General features: G+C 43.8%; 1 long non-coding RNA gene across 3 annotated transcripts in view; it reads left to right on the top strand.

The window, feature by feature from the left end:
* The window catches only part of LOC108178851 (uncharacterized), a 146,568-nt gene extending 132,106 nt beyond the window's left edge, over window positions 1–14,462 (top strand). For 2 of the 3 annotated variants that reach the window (XR_011380551.2, XR_016218715.1), the window contains exons 4-5: window positions 5,437–5,652; window positions 12,204–14,462. This is a non-coding gene — a long non-coding RNA (uncharacterized LOC108178851). The remainder of the gene's footprint in view (window positions 1–5,436; window positions 5,653–12,203) is intronic. The other variant, XR_016218714.1, reaches the window with a different exon arrangement.
* The last annotated feature ends 12,901 nt before the right edge of the window (window positions 14,463–27,363 follow it).

The following is a 27,363-nucleotide window of genomic DNA, read 5'->3' as shown; positions in this document are numbered from 1 at the left end:
CTAGACAATAATTGGCATGTCATTTTCGAATACAACAGAATCACAAATGTCAAGAAAAATCTAGAGAACTTTTCTACATAACAAAAGTGAGCAAAACATAACTGGGAAACAAGGTGTACCATTCAGAAACAAATTATTATACTCTAAGGAAACCTCAATCAGAATGTACTTGTTTAACTGATGAAAATTGACTGGTAACTGAGGATGAGACAGTAGTAATGTGTCAATATTATTTACGGTAAACTCAAGACACCCATAACATGGGACCATACCCTTGGTGGCTAAAGCAAGAGGTTTTTATTTCTAACAATTTAGAGGTGGGGACATCTAAGATCAGCATAGCAGTAGATGAGATTCCCTAGAGAGGATGACCATCACACACTTTCCCTTCGCTGAATGTCTGTTGTGTTATAGACTCTGTGCTTGACAAAGGCCAGCCTTGCAGCTTTGTGTGCAATGGAGGAAACACACATGAAAACAAATAGCTACATTATCAAGAGGTCCATGCTAAAGTGGATGTGGGTGAAAATTGCTTGGAGAGTATAGGGAAAGGATAGCCACTGACAGACTGTGGCCATCCACTAAACCAGTATGTGTCACTAAAGACCAGTGTGAATATGCTGAGTACATGGTGGGGGAAATTCTTATACAGGCAGATGGAATGCCAAGTGCCAAAGCTGAGGGTTCATGACATCTTAGGAGCATCTCTTTCAGTTGGTATGTTGTGCACACTCCTGGAAGGTGAAGATTTTTCCAGGGATTTCACAGATAGATATGGAGAGTTTAAAGGAATCCATTTCCAAATCGTCAGCTTATAGCTTTTCTAAAATGGTTCTTTTTGAGAAGTGCTCTAGATGTACAGTAGCCTTTTCACTTTCCAATAGGAGGGCACACCTGTTGTGTCTCCAAATCTCCCTTTGATGTGGTACCCTAGGCTAGGGTGCAGACCTCATACCCCATGATATTTAGTGAAAAGATAAAACAGGCTGTCATAACCACAGTGCTCTCAGTTTTCTTCTGTTTTATGCACAATTGTTTTGAGAGTTTTGGAAAGAGGGTGTTTTTGCCTGTTTCAGGAAGCGTTAAATTCAGAAGAACAGAACACAGATAAAATGCTTATGCTAATCTTTTAAAAGTAGTCAGACCATTTTCTGGACTTGCTACATTTTCAGCATGTATTGGATAAAACCAATGGGTATAAAATTTTTATGATCACTTTTAGATTTAAGGGCTGTCATTCAATAAGGTAATGAAAGCTGATTTTAGATAATGGCTGTCATTCAATAAGGTAATTAAAGTTGATTTTAGATAATTAATGAAGTACACCTTCCAGTTCCAGTCAAACTTCTTCCTGTGAGTCATGTACAGCTATTGAGTCTTAGCTTGTACAGATGGGACTGAGGTTTGAATCAAGACTCATCTGACCAAAAGTCCCTCTCTTGGCTTCATGAAGGTGACATGTGACAGCTACATGGTGTCTTCCTGTCTATGGAATTCTCTGTGGTGAGCAGTCACCTGAGTATTGAGCTGAGGGAATGCCAAGCCCATATTACTTGATTCTGTCTTTGCTCAAGGAGGCTGGCTGGGATCTCTGTTTTCTCTGGTCTGTGATCTTGGGAACTGACCAGATTTTGTCTACAGGGAATTAGCTCCCAGCTAGTAACGATTATTTGAGTGCCTGAAAGTGATAGTTTGTCCAAACTTTTCTTTTTCTTTTTTATTTGTTTGAAACACAGAGTTGCACAGAGAGAGGAAGAGACAGAGAGGGAGATCTCTTCCATCGGCTGGTTCACTCCTCAGATAGCCAGATGGCCTGGGTCAGACTAATCCAAAGCCAGGAGCCAGGAGCCAGGAGCCAGGAGCCAGGAGCTTCTTCCAGGTCTCCAATGTGGGTGTCAGGGGCCCAAGCACTTGGCCATCTTCTGCTGCTTTTCTCAGGCCAAAGCAGAGAGCTGGATCAGAAGTGGAGCTGCAGGGACACAAACTGGGGCCCATCTGGAATGCTGGTGTTGTAGGCTGCTGCTTTACCTGCTACACTACAGCACTGGCCCCTTGCCCAGACTTCCCTCTGGACACTTGTGCTCTGAATCTTTCTTCATTTCAAGGAACACTTGAAGCATGGCTGTTCTTCTTTTCAGTAGGATGTTAAGTCATTTGGAAGCTAAAATCTATACCCACAACTTCCTTTTTTCCTTCCTCTTTTTGCATTTTGACAGTTGAATTCAAGTATTTTGTGTACACAGGTCCAGGAGCCACGTTTGAGTAGCACTGGAAGTAAATACTTGTTCTGCTATGAGCTGGTTTCCTGATGCTTTCCTTATTCCTCTGTGAATTTAGAGGGGAAAAGGGAAGTAGAGAAAGAGCCATAGGGAAAGAGGCAGTGCCCACCGTTCCTTCCCGCAGCCCAGTGAGGGCACGGGAGGCTGGTGGTGGCTGATAGCTTCTTCCCTTGTTGCGTGTGCCTTTCCCCATCCTGGGGAGGATAAAGCAATTCTGCTTGGTGCACAAAGTTTCCTCTACAGAAAGTGCTGTGACTCCAGCTGTGAGAGTGATTGATGTTCTTCTAGACTCCAGAGGCTTCTGCAGGCATCCGCTATCGTTTCAAGCCAGAAAAAAAGTGCAAGTGTGTGTGTGTGTGTGTGAATTGTGTGAAAAAACCCATTATTCTTTATTTTACCAAAATGGGGAGTCGGAAAGGGAAGAACTGTGGGAGTGAGTAAGGAGCTTCTGTGATAAATACAGTGCGTAGGTCTGAGCAGTGACAAAACTCCTCCTCCAGAATGAATTGTTCCGTATTAGTCATTCATTCACTTATGCAGATGCTGAAGCCCTATTAAACGCTGAACTGATGGACCCTGTGCTGGCTTTGGGAAAAACAAAGACAAATAAAATTAAGTGCCTACCCATGAAGTTTACGATCTAGTGGTGAATATGTCTGTTTGAACAAAAATATTACAGTCCATTTGACGTGTGATGGCAAGGAGGAGAGGACTCCGGGAAGGAATGACTCTCCCAGGCTGTTGAAAGGAGAAAGACAATGTGAGTCTTCAGGGGGCATTCAGCACCAAGGTGAGGAGCCCTGCCTGCAGGGGGCTTATGGGTAGGAGTCTGTCCCCACTACCTCCTAGCTCTATGATCCGGGGCTCTGAGCACATCTCCACTGAGCATAACAGCTCCATGGAGTCATTGTGAGCTTTGAATGAGGTGAGATCCACAAAGTGCTTAACGCAGAGCTGTGCACAAAGCAGGTTTTCTACGGAAGTGTGATCTATCGCCACGGTCCTGGCTAGGTTGACCTTTGCTGGTGGAGAGCAAATAGGAATTTGTCAGTCAGAGGGAAGCTGGGTAGAGTTGAGAATTGAAGGTGTTTAATCAGCTGACTGATCCTTGATTTTGGTTGGGACAGGGGTGTAGGGAAGTGTAAAAAATCCCTGAGGACGTTTGGATAAGTTAAAGAGAAGACAACTGGGTCCAAGTGATTTTAGTGTCCATTCTCAGGAGGGGTGTGCTGAAGTGCATAGGAGTTGTGGGCGTTCAGGCTGGATTTGCTTTCACACATGTGTTTCCTCTCCTGATGCAAAGCAGACTGGCCTGACAGCGGTTGAGCCGAAAGGCTTCAGGAATGTGCCAGGTGTGCTTCATGTGATGCTAATGGAGTTGATTTGGAATCTAATTTGCTTCTTTTCCCCTTAGATCAGGATCCTGTTGGGCCAGTGGTTCTCAGGTTTGGTTATATATCAGTGTCTTCTGGAAGACTTTAGCGATGCCAGTGCCTGTGCCACACCACACCATACCATCTACATCACGCCATGCCATACAGGGAGATATTGTTTCCCTGGGTGTGGGTGAGGCCCCAGGCCCTGGGGTTTTTCAGAAGCCCCCCAGGTCATCCTCAGGTACAGCCAGGGATTATGGCCATTGCCCTGGGCTGGGGGATGAGGTACAAAGTTCAGCCATACTGTGGTTTAGAGTGGCCTCGGTCACACCGCCTGCTACTGTGCCTTCTTTGCAGAGGCAAGGCTGCCTTTGTGATGATTGTTTAGTTCCTTCCTTCCTGGGGAGTATCTTTAACAGTGAAAAAGGGTCCCTTAGTAGCTGTCACTTGGAAACTCTGGGGAGTGACTCCTCCAGGACCCCTGAGGTTATCAGAATCTGAGGGTGCTCAAGTGTCTTCTATAAAGTGGAATTTGCATATAAACTACTCACACCCTCCTGTGTATTTTAAATCAATCTGTATAGTTTAACATATGAGGGGTCTTTGAAAAGTTCACGGGAAATATGTATATGAAAACACTGCATGATTAAAAGATTCTAAGAGTCAAAGGGAGCATTTAAACATGTCTAGTACCTGCTAACACTAACCGATAGAATAAATAAAGGGGAGAGAGATCCAACATGGGAAGCGAGATACTCAGCAGACTCATAGAATGGCAGATGTCCTAAATAGCACTCTGGCCTCAGAATCAGCCCTAAAGGCATCCGGATCTGGCTGAAAAGCCCATGAGAGTATTTCAGGCATGGAAAGCCAAGACACTCTGGCAAAAGATCTCTGTGAGTGAGATCCCAGTGGAAAGAACAGGTCTTCAAAGAAGGAGGTACCTTTCTCTGAAGGGAGGAGAGAACCTCCACTTTGACTATGACCTTGTCTAAACAAGATAAGAGTCGGAGAACTCAGAGGGCTTCCATAGCCTTGGAAACTCATGACTGGAGCATAGGGAGATTACTGATGCCATAGACAGGAGTGTCAACTGGTAAAGTCAACAACAGGAGTCACTGTGCACTTACTCCTCATGTAGGATCTCTGTCCTTAATGTGCTGTGCATTGAGATTTAATGCTATAACGAGTACTCAAACAATATATTTCACTTTGTGTTTCTATGGGGGTGCAAACTGTTGAAATCTTTACTTAATGTATACTAAACTGATCCTCTGTAAAAAAAAAAAAAAAAAAAAAAAAAAAAAAGAAATTATCAATTCCCAACTTGACTCTCACTGGGATTAAACATGACAATAGGTCTGATCTGATTTCATCATCATTAAAAAAAATCATCTATTATTTTTCACTTTATGTTTCTGTGTGGGAGCAAACTGTTGAAATCCTTACTTAACGTATACTAAGCTGATCTTCTGTATATTAAGATAATCGAAAATGAATCTTGATGGAAGGGGAGAGGGAGTGGGAAAGGGGAGGGTTGTGGGTGGGAGGGACGGTATGTGGGGGAAGCCATTGTAATCCATAAATCGTACTTTGGAAATTTATATTCATTAAATAAAAGTTAAAAAAAAAGATTTTTTGCACCAAAATATACATATTTTAATTCTATTTTTGCACAAAATTTTCAAAGTACCCTCATACCTAATATAATGTAAATGCTATGTAAATAGTTACTATTATATAATTTTAAAAATGATGGATTCATGTATTTATATTTTGAGATGGAGAGAGAGAACTCCAGTCCACAATGCCTGAGACTGGCCCATCAGGAACCAGGAACTGAGTCCGGATCTCCCACACGCGTAGCAGGAACCCACTCATTTAAGCCATCACGACTGCCTCCCAGAGTCTGCACTGGTGAGAAGTTGGAATCAGAAGCTGGAGACAAGTATCAAACACAGGCACTCCATCATTGTGGGATGCGGGCTTCTTAGCTGGTATGTTAACCTCTCGACCAAACACCCTTCCCTGTGCTGTTTTCTTATAGGTTTTAATTGTTTTCATTATGTTTTCTGAGTACCTTCTGTCCACAGTTGATTGAATTCATGCATGTAGAATGCACAGTACCAGACTTTATGTTACCTGTTGGATGTACCTGTGGCTCCCCTGGTCTGATTCTCTATCCAACATAGCAATGATCTGGCTGTTGGTAGAATAACTCCTGTGACTTTGGAGACCACGGAGGACCTTCTGCTTTTCTGCTTTGCTCTGGGTCCTTCTCTTCTCTCTACCAGCTGTGTCTGGCGTTAGCACCTTCTGAGGCTTCACCACTGATGCTCTCCCAGTTTGACCCTTGGGCTGCCCTGAGGTTCACCTTCTGTTACCCTGGGCCTTGGAGCAGGACACGCGCCCTTCACAGTCCTGAGGTGCATCCACTGCCACTCTCAGGTGCAACCATTGGGCATCTGAAGGGCATAATTTCTCTGGCAGATTCTGAAGGCAAGTCAGCCATGGAACTGCTTGAAACAAGTTCCTTTGTGAAGAACCCAATAGTGCCTGCTCCCCAATAAAAAAGTTAAGTTGATATGAATCACCCTTTTGCCCAAAATAAGATGATTATTGAACTCATAGGGGCAGGGGTGGGGCTGGTCATTTTGATCCTCTGCTGAGGATCCTTAGCAGAAATATAAAATAAATAAATAAAATAAATAAAATAAATAAATAAGCAATTAAAATTCTCAAGGTCCCTTCCCTCTACCACCAATACTCCGTGTGCTCCTTCCCTACTTAAATGTATTCCTTAAAGAAAAAGGGAAAAAGAACCTGCTCCGCTGACCACAGTGATGACAGACTTTTCCCTCTATGTGTGGTGGAGCATCTAAGTAATAAAAATCCCAAGCATGACAGAAATGAACAGTTTTGTAAGTCTTTTATAAGTTTTATAAGTTACCTAAAAGTTCATGCATGGAATTGCTGACTGTATATGTACGAGAGGTTGCTAGCGAAGCTGTGGCATGATTACGTTCAGCAAGAACAGGGTGTTTCCAAGCAGAGCGTCCTCCGGATCTGCCTGCTGGCTGTCAGTGAAAGCTCGCGTTGGGGAGCTGCGGCAGAAAAGGCGTGGCACCTGTGCCCTGTCTGTCGCTGTGCGATGATGCAAGCTCATTAGTCATGCAGGAAGATGGCACGATGAGCACAGCCACCCACACTGCTACCTCCCAGAGGAGACGTGAACACGGTTCCGTTGCAAGGGAACTGGAGTGTGGAAGCTTTTTTCTTTTTCTCCCTTTTGGAAGCAAGGGCCCCGTGGAAGGGGAGGGGTGGTTAAAAAGTGGTTAAATGAACAGCGGTCTCTGCCCCTTGTTGGCAGACTGTCTGGGAGTATCAGCTGTTTATTTCACTGACACGTTCTGAAGGGTCTGCAGGGGGCTTTTTCAGAAGTCAGGACCTCAGTGTAATATACAAGCATTGATTCTGATATTTCCCTTGATAACGGTGCTCGACCATATTGGGGTTGTAAGTCAGTAAGGTTCATTGGCTGCTGATGCTCACTGTCACCAGTCATAAGTGCAAAGGATCTTCTCTGAAAGCTGGCTTATAAAACTTTCAGGAAACTTGGACTGCCTAAGTGAACTTGCAAGGTTCTGGGAGGGGGCCAGACGGGCCTTAGTTGTCTACTTATATTAATTTCACAGAGTTTAGAGGGTCGAGAAAGGCGGTCAGCAATGCTTAGTAATTTATGAGAGACCGACTCTTGTCTGTCTCACTGTCTTGCTTTGACCATTCTGCCTTTCCTTTTAGAGAATTTAATATAAATTAAACCTTCCCCGACAAGAGTGCCCTGGAGGATTAACTCTAAAGTTCACAGCTGGAATAAAAGGATCTGAAGATGCAGTATCTTTTTGCTGGCACAATGTCATCGGAAGCGGTGTTCAAACAGTAGAATCACACAGTGGACACAACGCAGAAGGGAAAGCAATTAGAGGCAGACTCCAGTTTGTCAAGGATTCGCATGTTTTAAAAACATGAGACATTCTCGCTCCTCCGGAGTTTTTCTGCTTTCCTCAAGAAAGAGTGTCTTGAAACAGGAATGTGTCCGTGGCCTGGAGAGAGGGGATGGTTCTTGCTGATGGTTCATGAGTCACAGCAGTGCCTCCAAACATATCTGACTGCTTAGGAGGAGTGGGACAGGAAAACAGAACATCGCCCTAGAAATGAGAGCTAGCTCACTAATGCCAATGTACCTTCTTGGCTGATTGGCTTTTAAGCAGAGAGAAAGTCACATTGTGTAAAGGCAGAAATTGAAAAATCACACTCCCTAATTTAGTCTTCACCGAAAGCTTTGGTTGCTTTCCCTATTTTCAGAGGTGGGCATCGGGCTCAAAGAGATTAAACCAGTTTCTGAACCTGTGCAGATAGGAAATAAAGGGATGCTCCAAACCACAGGACCAACTAGAGTAGACCTACTAACTTGGAAGCTTTTTGGCCAACACAACCAAGGGTAGGACTAGCACGTGTGCCAAGTCCTGAGTGAGAGAAGCAGAGTACAGACCAGCCTGACAGCACTGCGGCAGGTACGGTGAGTGCAGGGAAAGCAAAATTGCATCGGAGAACCAGCAGAGACAGGCAGCTTTAGTAGGCTGGTGATGGGGTTTTACTGTAGGATAGTGGGAGGCACTTGGGAGTTTGAGTAGAAAAACAGTTAGATTTGTAGATTTGTGAATTAAATAAAGGTTGCATTGAGAGACCAGTACTTTCTCGAGGAATGGAATAGCTGGTGGCAGATAGTGCTGCTACAGCGGACAAGAAGGAAAAGCCAGCAATGGAGCTGCTGTCACATGACACCAAACCGGAACCTTGTATGTCACAGAATTTTATTTCTCATGGTTCTGGATGCTGACAACTCCAAGATCAAGGTGGGTCGCAGCCTGCTGAGGGCCTGCTGTCTCACAGACAACACTTTCTTGATGCGTCCTCACATGGTGGAACAGGTGTCCAGCTCTCTCTTTATCAAGGACTGGTTTCATTTATGTGGCAGAAGCTCCATGACTTAATCATATCCACAAGGGGTCCCTGCCATCAGCTCCGTAACTAGAGGAGATGGACATTCAGACCACATCACCAGATTGAAACGTAGAAATCATCAGCTTGAAGCAGCAGCGAGCTGCTCAGGGACGAAGTCGGAGCGTGGCTAACCCTCCCTTCTGCAGCTTCTTTTCCACCAGGTGCATCGCTGGCTCTAGATGTAAGCAAGAGGCTATTTACCCAGGATTCGCACTAGGGGCAGGCTGCTAATAGGGATAAGAGAAACCAGTGGAGATTCTGGAAGAGACTGGGGAGGACTTGAGGATCCAGCTAGATTTTTTTTTTTCTCAAGGCGGATGAATTCTGAGGCTAAATGGAGTAGGGGCTAGTGGTGGCTGGAGAGGATATGAGGAAAAGAATGAGAATGTTTTTATAGCATTATAGTATATTCTAAGAGGTGATTATAATTCGGACTAGAGTAATGATGATGGAGATGGAGAGATAGCAACTGATGCAATAAGAATTTAGGAGTTCAAAACTCTCAAAAGAGCACACAAAAGTGTGTGTGTCTTTGGTCAAGATGGATTGAGAAAATCTAAGAGGGGTAAAGAACCAGCACTCTTTGAGCATGGTGCAATAGTTATATGGGAAGAGAACTAACGGTCAATTACTTTAAACAAGTTTAGCTTGGCTGTCAATAAAATTGGAGTCCTGCTATTTCATTGTCTGCTGGTGAAACCAGGGGGTGAGTGTCTGAGGGTGTTTGAAAGGCAGGGGCCATTTCATTTTCCTATTGGTTTCCTACTGTTGATGTAACAAAGGACAGCAAACCTAATGGCCCCAACAACACAGAGGTATTTTCTTACCACTCTGAAGGTCAGAAGCCTAAAGCCCAAATTTGTGTGAGGCTGTTCTCTTTGGAGTCTTCAGAGGATAATATGTTCCTCTTCACTGCTTCTGGGGCCTGCTTGTCCTGTGTTCCTTGACTTGTGGGCCCTTCCTTGTGTCCACACAAATTTTTAATGTCCATTCTTCCCTCTCCCATGGGTGGGAGACTCTGATTCTCCCCTCTCCCTTGTAGGGCCCTGTGACTACAGTGGACACACATGGATCATTCAGGACAATCTCTGCATTTTACATTATTACATCTGCAAAGTTCCTTTTCTTATAATACCATGACAATTTCCAGGGATTAGGTGCAGACATCTTTTAGAAGACATTATTAAGTTTACTACGATTTGATATGTTTAATGTACATTTATACAAAAGTTACGATTTTTATATGTTAATAGCAGTGTCACTGATAAAATAGCCAAAATGTGGACATAACCCAGATGTCCACGTACACTTGAGTGAATGGATTTAAAAACAATATTGTAGGGGCTGGTGCATGGCACAGTAGGTTAATCCTCCGCCTGTGGCACTGGCATCCCATATGGGTGCTGGTTCTAGTCCTGGCTGCTCCTCTTCCAGGCCAGCTCTCTGCTGTGGCCCGGGAGGGCAGTGGAGGATGGCCCAAGTGCTTGGGCCCTGCACCCCATGGGAGACCAGGAAGAAGCACCTGTCTCCTGGCTTTGGATTGGCACAGCTCCAGCTGTAGTGGCCATTTGGGGAGTGACCCAACGGAAGGAAGACCTTTCTCTCTGTCTCTCCCTATCACTGTCTGTAACTCTACTTCTCAAATAAAAAAATAAAAAAACAATATTGTGTATCAGTAAGTACATTTTCAGTGCTGTTCAGTGATCGCCATCATCCACTTCCAGAACTTGTTTATCTTTACCAGTTGAGATGCTCTACCTGTTAAGCACTAAGTCCTTATTCTTGCTGTTCCTTGCCCAGTTTGTGCCAGGCACCATTTTATTTTGGTTCTTATGAAGTTGACTACTCTCATATCTCACATAAGGTACTTGTCCTTTTGAGACTATCTTATTTAACTTACACAATGTCTTCAATGTTCATCTATGCTGTAGCGTGTTGCAGAATTCCAATCTTTTTAAAGACAGAATAATATTCCATTGCAGTAGGTGCCGCTTAAAAAATCCATTTCCCCAATGTGCATTGCTGCTACCTCTGGGTTATTGTCACTGATACAGATATCCACTGAGATCTTAGGTTTTGGGGGGGGCATATTCCAGAAGAGGAGTTTCTGGATTATTTGGTCATTTTATCTTTTTAAAATTTTTTTGGTAATTGTATCTTTAATTTTTTGAGGCATTTTCATAGTGTTTTCCACATTGGCTGTACCATTCATTATCCCCACCAGTGGTTCACAGTTGTTCCAGTTTCTCTCCATCCTCTCTAACACTTATTTTTCTGCCTTTCTGATAATTACCATCCTACTGGGGCTCTATATGGTTTTGATTTCCATTCTCTGGGAATGCTGAGCATCCATGCCTATGTTTATTTGACATTTGTGTATCTTCTTTATAGAAATATCTACTTAAGTCCTTTCCTATTTTAAAATCAAGTTGATGGGGTGTTTATTTTTAGTTTTAGTAATTTTTATTATGCATATCAATTCCTTATCATATATGTATATATATACTTTGCAAATATTTTCTCTCATTTGATGGGTTACTTTTGCATTTTAGTGAGTGTTGTGTGATGCATACAAAATTTTAATTTTGATGCAGCCCCAACTCATTTACTTATTTATATTTTGAGACCTATGCTTTTGGTGTCATATCCAAGAAATCGTCAGCAATCCCAATCCTCATGTGCTCTCTTCTAATAGTTTCATGTTTTTAGCTCACACACTAAGGTCCATTGAGTTAACTTGTGTCTGATATTTGCTGGGAGGCCAAGGCCTCTCTTTTCCATGTGTATGTCCATTTTTCCCGGGCTGATTTGTTGAAAAGACTGCCCTTTTCCTGTTGAATGGTCTTGGCACCCTTGTCCAAAAATTATTCGACTGTATATACAAAGATCTCTCTGTTCAATTCCACGGGTCTGCATAATCTGAATTTATGCTAATACCACACTCTTTTGGATACTGTGGCTTTGTAATAAGTTTTGGGTTTAAGAAATGTTAGATATTTATTGCCATGGCTAAGACTACAAACCTGAAATCACCCTTTGGTAACAGAGGATGAGTAAATGAATGGCCTTAAAAGCAACTGGAGGCCGGCACCGCAGCTCAATAGGCTAATCCTCTGCTTGTGGCGCCGGCACACCAGGTTCTAGTCCCAGTCGGGGCTCCGGATTCTGTCCCGGTTGCCCCTCTTCCAGGCCAGCTCTCTGCTGTGGCCAGGGAGTGCAGTGGAGGATGGCCCACGTCCTTGGGCACTGCACCCACATGGGTGCCTTCGGATTAGCGCCGTGCGCCGGCTGCAGCGCACTGGCCACGGCGACTGTTGGAGGGTGAACGAACGGCAAAAGAAGACCTCTCTCTCTGTTTCTCTCTCTCACTGTCCACTCTGCCTGTCAAAAAAAAAAAAAAAAAAAAAAAAAAAAAGCAAATGGAGCTGTGTAGTCACAGCAAACAATAACAAGTCACTTTCTGTATGTTTTCTGCTTCTGCTAGGACCATGAAGATGAAGAAAAAGTGTCAACATTTGAAAGATGAGGTATGGTTTTGGCTCCTCTTGCAATTGTTGCTACATGAAGTCAAACATCTCTGGTTTAGACACTCCTGGACTCTGGTCTTCATTTGTCATTGATGGCTCATTGTATGTACAGACAAAAGGGAGTGGGAGCAACGTTCTTAACCAATTACAACTCAGTTTTTAATTCTATTTCTTCTCCCTACTTTAATGCCTGTGTGTACTTTCAACTCCTTGAATAAATTGTGATCATGATAAGCTGCATGTATAAAGTTAGAAAATTATTTGTGTCCCTTGCAATGAAATTCAGAGGCTTAATCCAGGAGGATGTGTAGCCACACACCATTTCAGCTACTGGTATTTCTTCCATCTCTCTGGTTTGCACTCGCTGGACCATGGCCCTCATGGTCCTCTATCAAAGATGGAAGCTGAGTTCTGCTGAATCTGGTATAACATATCATATCATAACATTATCTGGGCATATCACATCATGTGATAGAAGAGCTGTAGGAAGGAAGAGAAATCCAAAGAATTCCCTTCTAATGAGACTTCCTGGAGGAATCACACAGCACTTCTGTTCACCACTCATTGGCTAGGACTTAGTCACATGACCATCCCTCTCTGAAGGGAGGCTGGGAAGTGTAGTCTTTTGTCTGAGTTCTATTAGCAAAGAGGAAGGGGGGAATGATTACTGGACATCAGTGTGAAGTCCCTGCCATGCTTATGAATACCTTCAACATAAAATTCTCTACGGATGCACTTGTCCTATGTTCCACACTGTTAGATATGGCTGCACATAAAATAATAAACACGATGAATGTTGGATATGCACTGCTATGATGAAACAGGACACAAGCCCTTTGGAGGCTCCCTGGAATGAGCATCATGGCTCCACTGAATCCTGAGCGGTTTAACTCTCCTCCACTTCAGTCCTCTTTGGAGTGCCCATCACTGCCTTTGCACTGTAGGGTAGGTGGGTTATTTTATTGCTCCTTTGCTTTGTCAGGTTAACTGTAGTGATCTCACCGAACGTGACTCACCACAGGGGAGCCAACATGGGCAAAAGATCAGATGCAAATTGATGGCAATCTTTCTTGCTCACTTTTCTGGTCACCAGAATTCTGACAGCAATGATTCTTTGGAGTCCACTGGGCCCAGAGATCAAACTATAGAAAAATCTCCAGGGGCCATCTAACCTGGAGCTGAAAGATTCAGCCCAACGGTAAAGTGACAATGAATACATGGTTTTCTGGAAATGAAATTGAACAACGATAAATGCATTCAGTGCCTGTATTATGGACGACCCTTCTTCATGAAGAAATTACTGAAATCATTGGTCACGTGTGGCTCAGGAAACACCGTCCTATCCAGGTTAGATCTGCTGCTTTGTCACCTGTCTCCTCTTTGTCTAGCTTTTTCCTTTTCCTTTGCCTACTTTAAAATGCCGCTTCTTTGATTAAAAACCTTTCAGTGTTGGTGGCAAAGGTTCAGATTCATTCTCTCCTCCCAGGTGAATGTCACATATTTTTTAGCTCTCTGGGCACGCAATCCTGAAATCTGGTAAGGTTCTTCTCCTTCGAAATGAAGGCTGCTCTGTCCACTGCTGGGGAGTATTGCCTGTGGCTATGGGCTCCTTGTCTTCTGTTCTCCCTCACTGGGCCTATTCTTGGTAATCAGCGGTGCTGCTTTCAGAAGCCATTATGCACATAGCATGTATTTCTTCCACGAGGAGTTCACAGTCTGGTTGATAATGATGATTTCTGCAGTATTCTTGGAAGTTGATCATCCAAGTAGATAAAAAAGCAGTTGGAAGTATTTTTCTTTTTCAAGTCCAGGAGCCAACTAGTTTACTTTTTCCAAAGTTTTCCAGTAGACGGAAATAGAGAAAAAAAAGTTGCATCAAATACTTAGTTAGATGCCATGGTACAGTAGGTTAATCCTCCGCCTGTGGCGCTGGCATCCCATATGGGTGCTGGTTCTAGTCCCAGCTGCTCCTCTTCCAGTCCAGCTCTCTGCTGTGGCCCAGGAGGGCAGTGGAGAATGGCCCAAGTGCTTGGGCCCCTCCACCCATATAGGAGACCAGGAAGAAGCACCTGCCTCCTGGCTTTGGATCGGCACAGCTCTGGCTGTTGCGGCCATTTGGGGAGTGAAGTGACGGAAGGAAGACCTTTCTCTCTGTCTCTCCCTCTCACTGTCTGTAACTCTACCTCTCAAATAAATAAACAAAATCTTTAAAAAAATACTCAGATGAGAAGTTGGCTTATTATTGGACCCCACAAAGTTCATTCACTCCCTTATCCCATCTCCTGCACTTTCTCCTTTCAGTAATTGTGAAGTGAATCTGCTACTCTTTAATTTATCTGAGTAATTCTGGGTTATTGCAAATGGATAATGATTAAAGAGTAGAAGTTCCATGTGTAAGATTGAAACCTCCAAATGTGTTTGTTAACTGTGCACAATAATAATATACCCATCTCCTCTACCTATAGAATCACAAGAATATTCAATTTAAATGATGCATGTAAGAGTTCTTTATAGACTATAAAATGCTGTACAATGGTGGTTGTTCTTATAAACGTCATTCCAATGATTTGCTTCAGTATCTAGGCTCAAAGCAACGAAACATTTTTTAGCTTCAAATTTGACTTAAGGAAAACACAAAAACATATTGGCTCATCTTGCTTGGAAGTCAAGTCTGTTTCAGGCATAGTGAGATCCAGGAGCTCAAACAATGTCATCAGGAGTCTTGATCTTCTCTGTCTCTTGTTTTGCTGCTTCTGCTTTGACCGTGTTCTTTTCTTTAGACTTCCATTTCCTCTGTGTTTCCAGGGTGGATCGTTGCTGACCTGGCCATGTCACTCAATAGAGAGTTTCTTCCCCGTGTCCATGTGTCAGTTCCTGGGAACTGTACCGAGGATGGCCCTGTCCGGGTGACAGCTGGGAGTGACGTCCTTCATGAGGGCTCCAGCTTCCTTCATTGAGTAGGTGCTAAAAACAAGAAAAATGAAAAAGCATAGTTCTGTTAAATATTAAAGGGAAACAGATAATAAATAGAAAATTTAAAATGTTAGCTATATTTTGGAAAGTTTCAGTGGCAAGGTAATGGTTATTTTTTTCTCCTTATGGATGTAAACTTGCAGTATTTATTTTATTATGCTTCATAACACACATGCATATATGTGTATATGTATCTGAAATAATAAATTATAGAGATATACAAAAAACAAAACATATGTTCACGCAGGTTTCCTCAACCTAATTGAATCAGAAATGCTCATTTCAGTTGGTATTAATTGGCACGTAACTAAGGAAATTAGGAGTCAGAGTATGATTTACAGGTGACTCTAATGCATTGGGAAACACTAAAGGTTCAGGTAGGCTGAGGAACTAATAGAACATTTGATAATTAATGAAACATTGAATGACACAAAGAAAACAACAAAGGAAGTCTTGTCTTTTTCAGTTTGGCCAAATGTAAATTTGGATTCCATACAAAAGTGGGGAGCTGGTTTAAGGAATGTATTTAGGATATTTAGAGTAATGTTTCCCCATCACATTCATTAAACCAGGGAATAGCTACCCCAGGGAGGCTTCAAAAAATTCATTTATTACATCGATAGATGTTGGGTTGGAAAATGAAAGTCAGCATTAGCTATTGACAGTGTTATTTTTAACTCATATTGGAATTTTTAACTCATATGGGAATAGTTTGAATTTGTATTCCTTTTATAACTTTAGAACTGGATTTTTGCATTGCCTGGCATTTTCCTCAAAGGAATTATGGTTAGGCAAGGACAAGGAGAACTATGCATAACAAAGAGGACAGAAAGAGGGGTGGAAAAAGAAGGAAAGGGTGGGGTGCAGGGAGGGAAAGAGAGAGAGTGCTATAGTTGGGAGAGCAGGGTCTTGGTGATGCCTCTCAGTTGCTGTGTGACTTGGACAAGTTTCGCTACTTCTCTGTTGTTCACTGGGTACCTCCATCTGTGGAGGCACCAGCCTCTACTTTGTTCCACATCATTCTTAAGATCCCAGACTTTGCAAGCACATGACACCTGACCCAGGAAGGGACATGGGGTGATTCAGGGAAGACTGTCCATATTCTTAATCACCTGCAGATCTGTGCCATGAACTTGGCCACGTGTGGGTGGTGAGTGTAAATGAACCCTTTGGAAGCAAGCTTTGAGGGGATTGGTATTTGGTCTCCAAAAGGGGTAAGGGAGAGGATGGTTAAGGTGCCTCAGTATACACAAGATGACTTTGTGTTTCTGCTGGTGCACCTGCGTGTCTGCATGCACACAGAATGCATATGAACGCAGCTGGGCAGTGCATTCTACCACGCAGGTCATGCTGGTGGCTGGAAAGGACAGTGGGAAAGTGTCGGGTCCACTGTCAAGGTGGGTTAAGCATTCGAGGGTTCTGTCTTCTGGTAGGGGACAGTTGAGGGCACCACCTCCAAGTACTTCTTTCTGTTTTAGGAACAGTGATAAGAGAAAGAACATGGACTTTGGAGTGAGGCAATGACTCTGGTTCTTCCCCTTAGAACTGTGTGACCTTGGATAGCTCTGAAAAGAGGGGTAACCCGATGCTTTGTCAAAGATAAGTTGGTTGTAGATGTGTGGCTTGATTTCTGGAGTTTTTATTCTGTTCCATTGGTCTAAAGTCTGTTTTTGTGCCAGTCCCAGGCTGTTTTGATTATAACCACCCTGTAGTATATTTTGAAATCTGGTATTATGATACCTCTGGCTTTGTTTTTATTGTATAAGATTGTGTTAGCTATTCGGGGTCTCTAGTGTTTCCATATGAATTTCAGTATCATTTTTTCCTCTATCTTAGAAGAATGTCCTTGGTATTTTGTTTGGTATCTCACTGAATCTGTAAATTGCTTTCAGTCGTATGGACATTTTGATGATGTTGATTCTTCCAATCCATGAACATGGAAGATTTTTCCATTTTGTTATGTCATCTTCTATTTCTTTCTTTACTGTTTTGTAATTCTCATCACAGAGATCTTTGATGTTCTTGGTTAAATTTATCCCAAGGTATTTTATTTTTTTTGCAGTTATGAATGTGATTGACCTTAGAATTTCTTTCTCAGCCATGGAATTGTTTGTGTTTTGAGATTCTACTCCAGCATCTCTTGGCTTCTCCAAGGACAAGAGTCTTCCAACCAGAAAATAGTCACGTTCCAAGAGTCTTAGTAGCCCAAATGCTATTTCTCTCCAAAGCACCCCAGATGATTCCCCTGGCAACCCCTTTACTCTCCCTAGCAGTATCTAGCACTAAGTCTGTGCTGTTTTTCTGGAAGAAGAGTCAGAGCAGGGTTTTGCAGCCATCGTGATTGCCTGCTTCCTGTCACCTATGTCATCTTTGCTGTTGGCTTCCACCTGTGAATTGAATCTGGCGAGGGAATGGGAGGCCAGAGCTGGGACGTGAGGCTATAGGAACAAAGGTGCAACCAGAGGTGCCAGAGGATGCTGTGATTGTCATGGTCTTGTTTGCAAACCAGTCTACTCAGCCAGACTCAGCTCAGTATTTTTTTAATTTATTTTTTAAGGAATACAAATTTCATAAGTATAGCTTTAGGAATATAGTGATTCTTCCCACCATACCCACCCTCCCACCCACACTGCAATTCCTCCTCCTCCCTCTCCCCTTGCCAGTCCCATTCTCCATTAAGATTCATTTTCAGTTAACTTTGCACACACACAGAAGACCAACTCTATACTAAGTAAAGATTTCAACAATTTGCGCGCACACACACAGAAACTGTTTGAGAATTGGTTTTACAGTTAACTCTCAATACAACTCATTGAGGACAGAGGTCCTTCATGGGGAGTTAGCGCACAGTGACTCTTGTTGTTAATTTAACAATTAACACTCTTACATATGACGTCAGTTATCACCCGAGGCTCTTGAAATGCGCTGCCTAGGCGATGGAAGCCTTTTGAGTCCACAAACTCTGTCACTATTTGGACAAAGCCATAAGCTAAGTGGAAGTTCTCTCCTCCCTTTAGAAAAAAGTATATCCTTCCTTGATGGCACTTCTTTCCACTGGGGTCTCACCCACAGAGATCCTTCATGTAGAACATTTTTTTGCCACAGTGTCTTGGCTTTCCATGCCTGAAATGCTCTCACTGGCTTTTCAGCCAGACCAGGAGGCCTTAGGGGCTGATTCTGAGGTGAGGGTGTTACATAAAGTGATTGTCATTCTATAAGTATGCTGTGTGGACTTTAGCTAAATATTTAACAGTAATTCATGTCAAAGGCAAGGCCAAGATTTGCTAAGCACTCACGTATGACCAGAATGCAAGGGGTTCCTGCAATCCTGCCCTGAGCCTCTGTGGCCACCTTCAAGCACATCTACTCTCAGCAGTGTCTCCCATTTGTCAGATACATGGGTGATCCTAAGTGGATATTACACTAAATCAAAACCTCAGGAAGAAATTATGGAAGGCATTTTACAGATGTGCAAATTGAGGCTTCTTAGCTGTGAGTCTGAAAACTGGGTAAAAGGGGAAACTGAGCCTAAAGTTTCCAAGTCCAGCCACTGGAGGGTTGCATGGGGGCAGGGGAAAGAGACTTTCTGGTGTTAGCCTGCAAGCAGAAGAGAACCTGGAGAAAGCTGTAGGGAGCCAGAGTTCTGGTGAACAAACAGGAGAATGAACTCCCAGGAGGAGCTGATTGACAAGGTCTGTACCTGCCTTTCCCTGGGCCCTCCTACTCCAAGATAGGTGAGTGTGAAGGGAGAGGCTAGCTTCAGCTGGTTGCAATGGGAAGTTGGCCAAGCCAAGTTTTGGGTGCCCATCCACTCTAAGTGCCCTGATTCTGTGGTTCGAGAAACTTCCTGGTTCTTTTCACAGCACTGTAGATGATTCTGCTACAGAGCCAAATCTCTACATCCGTGCCCGAGTGTTCCAAGTGCTTCTCCACTGTGAGCTTGGAGGACGGAGACCATAAATGATTCAACTACTACTCTCAGGAGTGAGCCACCCAAAGCTTCCAAGCACTTTGTCTTTTGATTTTTCTGTATTTGGCCAACAGCCTCTGTGCTTGTGTGATGTGATTTTGGTTTGTTGAAAATGCTCATCAATTTTCTAAGCTTGAAAAATAGGAATGCACAACTCAAGATCCCCTTACGACCTACAGAAAAATGGACGTCACCATCAGCTGCTAATATTTTCCTTAATTCTAGCCCCTTCTCGGCTCATGTGCCTGCAATCAGGGCTCCAAGATCAGGCATGCGTTTTTCAAATGAAATTGCAGTTAATGGTACAAAATATTTACATTTATACCCTCTATCCTAAGAGCCACAAAACTTTATTTCTCCTCTTGTAATTTCAATATTTAATCAGTGATGAAGCATCAGAAAGCTGCAGGGGAAAACACCCCATTATTTTTTAAGTTACAGTGTATTTACAACCCACTTCCACCTGCTCCCTTTGTCTCCGCCTGTCTCCAGTGCACACAGCTTTGTCTCAGCTGTCCCCTCAGGAATACAGCTGTGTCATCACACGCTGTGGCATCCTAATATTTCATGCTAAGCCTTAAACCAATTAGGAATGACTACCGACTGTGCTGACTCATGGGAAGAGAAGGGGATAATGTGTCCTTCAGGTAATGAACTTCTTCGGGGACTTGACACATACTTCATTTTTTAGCACCGTTGGTTTTCCCTTGTCACATTTCTGTGGATGTGGCTTCATTTTGACTCATTGTGCCAGGAGGATTATGCAAGGATTAATGTTCGCAAAGTACCAAGTTTATATTAATAACAGGAATTAGAGCAGGACAAAGTAGGATGATCGAGCCAACCTCTCTGGCCTCAGGGCCACACGGCAGAGTTCAGGTGGACCTGGCTCAGGAGAAAGGCTATTTGCCCTCTGTGCCTTTGTTTTCCTCTACCCCCTTAATTCTCAAACTCAAGTGTGTATCAGGATTACCTGTGGTGCTCACTAGAACACAGTGCTGGGCTCTCAACTCCGGAGTTCCTGGTTCAGTAGGGCTGGGGCAGGCCCTGTTGAATCCCCTGGTGAGGTGGTCTGAGGGCCACGGTTTGGGACCCACTGCCCTCAAATATGATGCTGTGATGTAACCCCTTTTCAGATGTGTAAGGATTCCTTGATATTCTTTTGTGTGGCTGGATCAAGGTTAAAACTCCAAGGCTCACTGGGCCAGCTGGGTGCTGTCAGTCATCAAGGTGAAGGAAGCAGGATGGAGGTCAGGGTCGAGGGAGGGGGTGCTGAGAGAGCCCAGGCCCCACCCAGAGCTCAGAGCCTCAGCTGAGCTCCAGAAGATGGTGGTCTGTGGGAATCAGCAAATCCCCTTTTACAAGGTGAGCCTTCAGTCTTGATTTTTAAAATGTGGAATTTCCCTGTTTCAAAATGGAGCCTGTGTACAAATGAAATAGACCAGTGTGGTGAGAGCTCTGTGGCTGGCCGGCCCTCAGTTTGCCAGTTTACCATCTCTTGCCTAAACAATCATTTTTTCCCCTGAGGGGGTCAACAGGGATACTGCTTCTGCATGGACTTTCCTTAGGGTTTTCCCAGCTTTGACCCTTGCCTACTTTCATTCACTGGGAGCCTAGGGTGACCTCTAGATGACTGGAATCACTGGTCCAACATTCGAGTGGGCAGCTGGGGGCGGGGTATGCATCTGACTCTTGTGACCGAGAGAGCGGGGTCCTGGCGGGACAGGGTGCTTGTCTCTGGAGCAGCTTCCATTCTCGTGTGGGGCAGCAGTAGATTTCCATGGCACAAACTCCTGCAATCCCGGGCAGCACAGGAACGAAGCTCCAGCACTTGGCTACATCCCTTCAAAGAGGGCGCTCGTCCTGGGAGCTTTCATGAGCTGCGTCTCATGTAATCCAGAAGGCGACTTCGCCAGGTTATTGTTGCCATGTTGGGAAGATGACGCTGAAGGTCTGAGAGCTTCAATGGTCTGTAAGTGGTTGAACTGAAAAGAAGCCGAGTGACCCCTCATGCCCGCCCCGCAGCCTCCTTGCCTGGGAATACAGCGTGGCGAATGGCGAGAACACCATGGATGGCTTTCACGTACTTTTCATGACATTAAATTTTATAATGGGAATGTGGCTTCACATTTGCACATATGCCTACATCAAAAGAACTTAATTTCTCTTGATTAGCATAAAAAATGACCCCGAGAGAGTTCCTCTCCGGCTCAAGCAGCCTGTGTTGAAATCGGGTGCCAACAGGAACCTCACAGCTCACGTCTGAGTCGTTAACTTCCCGGGTTTGAACGGGCCAGGCCCTAATTCTTCAGCTGAGATTTCTTTGCTTCACTAAGTTCAATCCAGGCTGGGGCTGTTAAAATGTCCTCGCCATGCTTGGTCTGAAATTATCCTTTTTACAAATTTTCCTGTTATGTAGATCTACAGCCCTTTGGAAAATGAGTTGCTGTTGGCGGCAGTGGTGGGATGCCTGTGATTTGAATATTATCCAAAGTGTCTCAAGGAGTCAAAGTTTGTGAGCTATCTGGCTATAAGCTCAATCCTGAGTAAATAAAAATGGACTTTGCCCAACTCCTGCCTCCAGTAGAAAAAAACTGTTTTGAAGTAGAGGTGACAGGTGCAAAGGAAGAGCAGTGCCTAAGCCCAGGAATGTGGAAGGTATAAGTGAGGTACTTAATATTCATCTGGCGTTCAATGCAATAGCATCAATCTTGCCAGATTCTCCTGGTATTAATGTAGATGCTCTGTGTTTAATATATACTGCCGGTGGAATTTCATTGTAATTGAGCACTAAATGAAGTCCACTTATGGTAAAGTGGTCCCAGAATTTTTTGTAATAAATGGGTTTTACTGAAATAGAAGATGCCAGATTCATCGCTGAGTCTATGTTAGACGCTTTATGCTCTAATTGCCATTGGCTGTCTTTACTGTATTAGTTCCAGACAGTTCATAATTTCCCAAGCAGAACAAATGGTGATTTGTAAGTGGAGTAAGACGCTGACTGGATTTTGTGGTGATATTGATTCTTTTTATTCCCCTTGCATTTTGAAATATAGTTGGCCTTCTGTATCTGCAGGCTCTGCGCTCATGGATTCAACCACGTGTAGATCAGAAATATTTGAAAACAAAATTGTCTGTGTACTGCACACTACAGACTTCCCTGATCATTCCCTAAACTGCACAGTAGGACAGCTGTTTCCATAGCATCTACATTGCATTGGGTAACACGAGTTATCTAGAGATGACTGGAGGTCCTGCAGAGAGTGTGCATAGCTTATCTGCAAATTCTTTGCCCTTTCATATAAGGGACTTGAGCATCCGTAGCAGCTTTTGGTATCTGAGTGGAGTCCTGGGAACCAGTCCCCTGCAGATACCAGGGATGGTATATTTCTTTTAAAACCATCTGAATCGTTCCTGTCTGTGTCCTTGCTAAAGGCTGTAGAATTGTAAGGGGAGTGGCTTGTACAGCAGCAATCATAGCACATACCGAACACTGAGTGAAAGTGATGCTGTACGGCCATTGCTTCTTTGAACCTCGCAGCTGGTCACTCTGATTACCGCATATATCTTAGGTTGGTTGGGCATCGGCGGTTTAGGAATTTGTGTGAGGTCATCCAGCTAGAAAGAAGCAGGCATGGTGATTGCATCCACATAGGCCTGGCTTCAGGCTTCAAACACTGTGTGTGCTTCAGCCGCTGCAACAGAGTGGAATTCTCTGAAAGTAGACAGAGAAGACTATGGATACCCAGACTGATGAGAAGTTTCTATGTTTCTGTATCACAAGCAGGATAGCATTTAAAATTTATTTAAGAGGGAGACACACAGAGCACCCATCTGTTGGTTCACTCTCCAAATGCCCAGAATGGCTGGAGCTGGGCCAGGCCAAAGCCAGGAGCCAGGAACTCAGTCTAGGACTCCTGTGAAGGGGGCAGGGGCCTAACTACTTCCCAGGGACCTCATTGACGGGACCTGGAACTGGCACTTGGCACCAGGCATTCTGATGAGAGATGCAGGCGCCTTAACTTCTAGGCTAAAGCCTGTCCACCCCAGGATAGACTTCTAAGATAACCCAAGAAGTTGGTTAAGACATAGCTGAGATACGAGTAGCCTATTTTTGGGGCAAATGACTATCTGAATATGAGACACAGGAATTCCATATATGAATAATGAAACACACACATTGCCCAGACTAGTTGTTTGCATGCAAACAATTTTACCAGACGTAACATAACAACCAGTTAGCCCTGAGGACAGAGCACGTGGTTGATAGAGTGGAGGACAAAAGCTCTCTTTGGCTTAAAGTCCATGTGCTGCCTGGGCTGGAGTTCTGGGAGACCCACTGGAAGGGCTGTGGCAAAGCTGACACTTGTCTGCTGATGGCAAAGCACCTTGACTTTTCCATCTGCAAAAGCAAGGGATTGAGGGGGAATTCAATCCTTTCAGAACTGTTCAGGTTGGCATTGTCTTTCCTCAGAACAGAACAGTGCAGAATATGAATGTGTACAACAGCTGAGCATTGAAAATCTCTGGGTGAAGTGGATGCCTAACCCTTCTCATTCTAGGCTGGAAACTTTTAGGGTCTCCTTGTGCTGGCCCATGTCCCCCTGGCACCTTGTGAGAGATCTCAGGACAAGTCTATGCAGCCTGTGGACCAGCTGTTCCCTCAGGCTCCTGCTAACTCACACGTCTGATGCCCTTCCCATCTGCATATTGAATGCCCAGAACAATCTGTGTTTTATGAGCAATGGAAAGGAGCTATTGATTGGTTTGTCTTTGTCTTGGGGCATTTCTAGCTGACTTGCCTTAGGGTGGGAGTATTATACACTAGTGCATTTTACATACCACAGTGTCATTTTTATTTCTTCCTTATTTATACTGTGTGTATGTATCATGTGCTAAATACAAGTCTTTAAGCCACTATGAGGGTTTGTTGTTTGTTTTTTTTTAGTAAGATAGATTAGGAAACCACCCAACCAGGCAACAAAAACTCCCCCAAATCTTCAGATTCTGTGCACAAAAATATGTCATTAACTCCCACACATCTTGTAGCCTAGAACTCAAATGTCACTTCTCATGTACTCTAGTGGCTGCTGGCTTTACACACATCAGTGTTGCTGTCGTCCTCCTCATCACACCCCACTGCCCCTTTGTCGCATTCATCATAGATCACGATTATGAACTTGTATAATTACTCGATTCAGCACTGAGCTGAATTTTTAGGAGAGAAAGCTGAAACAGGGTGAGTTGTACCATGCTAAGGTGTTTGGACTTTACCCTGTTTAGTTTCAAAGTTAGGTAGACACAATGGCCTTTGCTAGCCATTACAGAATGGTTGCTGGAGACTGATAAATCCTTAGAGACTTAGCAGGAGGCTGCTATTGGGACTTAAGTCTTTGCAATGGGAAAAAGCAGTTCTTTATTGTTAATGCCATCATGTCAGATAATATACTTTTTATCTCTGCCTATAATGGTAATGTAGATAAATTCCATAAATCAAATCTCAGCAGTAAAAAGGTTAATAAGTTTACGCTGTATAATTGAAAGCCATATTGGTGATTAAAAGGATTTTATATATCAGTTTTCTGGGTCACCAACTAATTATTTTCAATGGCCAGTAATAAAACACAGCACCATGGCTGGCTAGACACTGCAGACTGTCAGATGTTAAATCATGTAGAAAGGACTTGGGCAGGCTACCTTAAGTCGGCTGGCCTTTCCCTTGGGATGTGAAGCCATTGAAATCTCTGTTGTTTGTTTTGTGTCAAGCTTACATGATGCTTTTTGTTGTCTTCTTCCACAGAGAGCAAGAAAGCTAGATGATCCTCCCCAGAGGAAAGGCGTATTATGCGCCCAGGACCCCAGGATAATTGTAATCATTCATGTTTAATGGCCCGTTTACAACAAGATCATGGCCACACGATGGCTCCTACTTTGCCACCCTTGCTCAGAATGGAGGATTTGCAAAGGAAAGGAAAAGTGTGGGATGGGAAGTAGATTAACATTTATTGACCTCTTAAAATGTTCCAGGAACACTGCTTCATGCTATATATATCCACTAGAGGCCAGTAAGTTAGTCTTTGCCAACTCAAGGTTAGTGACGGAAAACTGAGGTTTAGAACTGTGAAGGAATTAGCCAAGGTCATGGATAACAGGTAGAAGAAGGCAATGTTCAAGTTTAGGTTTGTCCAATTCCACTCTCAAGCAATTCCACTATTGGGTGATATGTTTTTTCCTTCTGGTTTCGAGGGATACCATCTAGAGACAGTAACAACAACAGCAAAGTAATAATAATAATGATAATAAAGGTAAAAGAAGATAAGATGTTTATGGGTTGAACTCTAATTTGATTTGGGGTATTAGAGATTTGTGTGGCCAGTGCTGGTGGAAGCTAGGGAGTTGCATTGCATAACACATGTGTTATGTTCTCAGTAAATGATGCCTGCTGGAGTAGTCCAATGTGGTTGGAAGTGCATAGAAGAGGGGAAGGGATTCTTCCACTTTTGGAAGCTGTATAAAGGTAGATGAATAAAAGTAGATGGAAATTAGATGGAGAGGAGGCAGTAGGGGATGGGATTTGTCTTTTTACATTATTCCTTAAGACTAGATCTGATATGTCACTTAACCAAAATGCTGTCACTACTAGAGTTTGTTCAAAAGAAGTATGCTTATGGGTTTTTATTAAAAATATGCAGTTATTACATGTTTATGAATTATGGGCTTAAACCCAGAGCAATTGTTAAATGTAACAGTGAATTCCTTTGGCACTTGAATTTGTCTGACTTTACCCCATTAAGGGTGGAGTTAAACTTGGAGACTGTATTTGAAGTCTTCCTTTTTGGTTCTGTAGTTCTACTCTGGGTTCTGGAACTAACGCAAGGAACAGGCACTGTGTTGGGTTGTGTGCATTAATGGGGGGGGGCAGGTTTGTGAAACAAGCCACTGGGGCTCTACAAAGTCTGTAGTTACAGATGAGAATGGGGTGGTGACTGCCATTGTCTTGGCTGTAGAGTTTAGCCCTTTATAGAATAGCCAAGAGCACCCAGGATTGCAATGGCTGCTTGAAATAGTGTATCTGGCAGCTATGCTAATCAAAGCGCCAGGAGAAGGAGACAAGCTCAAGATGGCACTGACACAGGCCCAGGACTCTTTGGGGTCTTGGTAATTAAACCCAATGCTTTCTGTCTTCAGCATCCAGTGCTAGGCAGTACTGACCTGTCAGGGACTTAGTGTTCCCACTGTCAGGCGAGACCTGAAATGTTAAGAGCAGCCTCAGTTCTGTCCTTTAGGAAGAGGGAGACACACTTACCCCAGTAACTCAGAGGGAGGACTCAGAAATGTGCGCAGAGAAAGGCTGGAGAATCTCGTTTAGGTCATGTTGCAGGGAAAAGTTGGGCTTCTCACGTTGCAGGAATTCTTCTACATGTCCATTCGTGACAAGAGCATTCCCAAGATGAAAATTCCCTTAAGTGCTCAGCCATATTTTAAAAAGAAATATTGGAGGGTGGGGTGGGGAGTAAGGAGGGGAGCAGGTGGAGAAGAATGGAGGGGCAGGCTCCAACAGGCAGAGAGAAAGAGGAAAGAATGACACACACATGCACCTCCATTAATATGAAAACAAATGTGCTTCAGATGGCTTGAGGCACAAGTGACATTTATCTCGAATGGGAAACATATTTTGAATACAACAAAGCAAGCACCATCCATCGTCTTCCCTCCTGACATTGCCTTAACAACGTGCATCAGGGCATCTGTGCCTCACGCGGGGATGGTGGGTGGGAGCTAAGTCTGGAGGCAGATGCTTGTCTGGGTTCTGGGAGCGCAGAGCTGGCCACTCAGGGATGACTGTGCCTTGTGCTAGGTAAGAATTCTGCTGAGGGTGCAGGGAAGCCAACGCTACAAGGCACCACCAAAAGTTTCAGGAGTGGACCAGCCCCTCCAGGGAAAAGCCTTCTTTTAAGTTCGTGTCCATTGCTAAAGGTTTTCACCTGGTGGGGAGTTGACAGGAAGACAGGGGAGAAGGGACATGACTTGTCCTGCACACATGTGCTCTCTTGCACTGGCCCATTCTCTCCCTCTAGGGCCTGAAGCCTCCCTAACAGGCTTTGTACGCCTCCTCCATCCTCCTCCCAGTGGAGAGTTTCCTGCCCTCATCCTCACTCTCAGCTCATTGGATA

Source organism: Oryctolagus cuniculus, chromosome 12 (assembly GCF_051225735.1).
Source record: "Oryctolagus cuniculus isolate XC-2025 breed Fujian yellow rabbit chromosome 12, ASM5122573v1, whole genome shotgun sequence".
In the NCBI taxonomy this organism is placed as follows: Eukaryota; Metazoa; Chordata; class Mammalia; order Lagomorpha; family Leporidae; genus Oryctolagus; species Oryctolagus cuniculus.
This window is presented reverse-complemented; position numbering and strand designations above follow the sequence as displayed.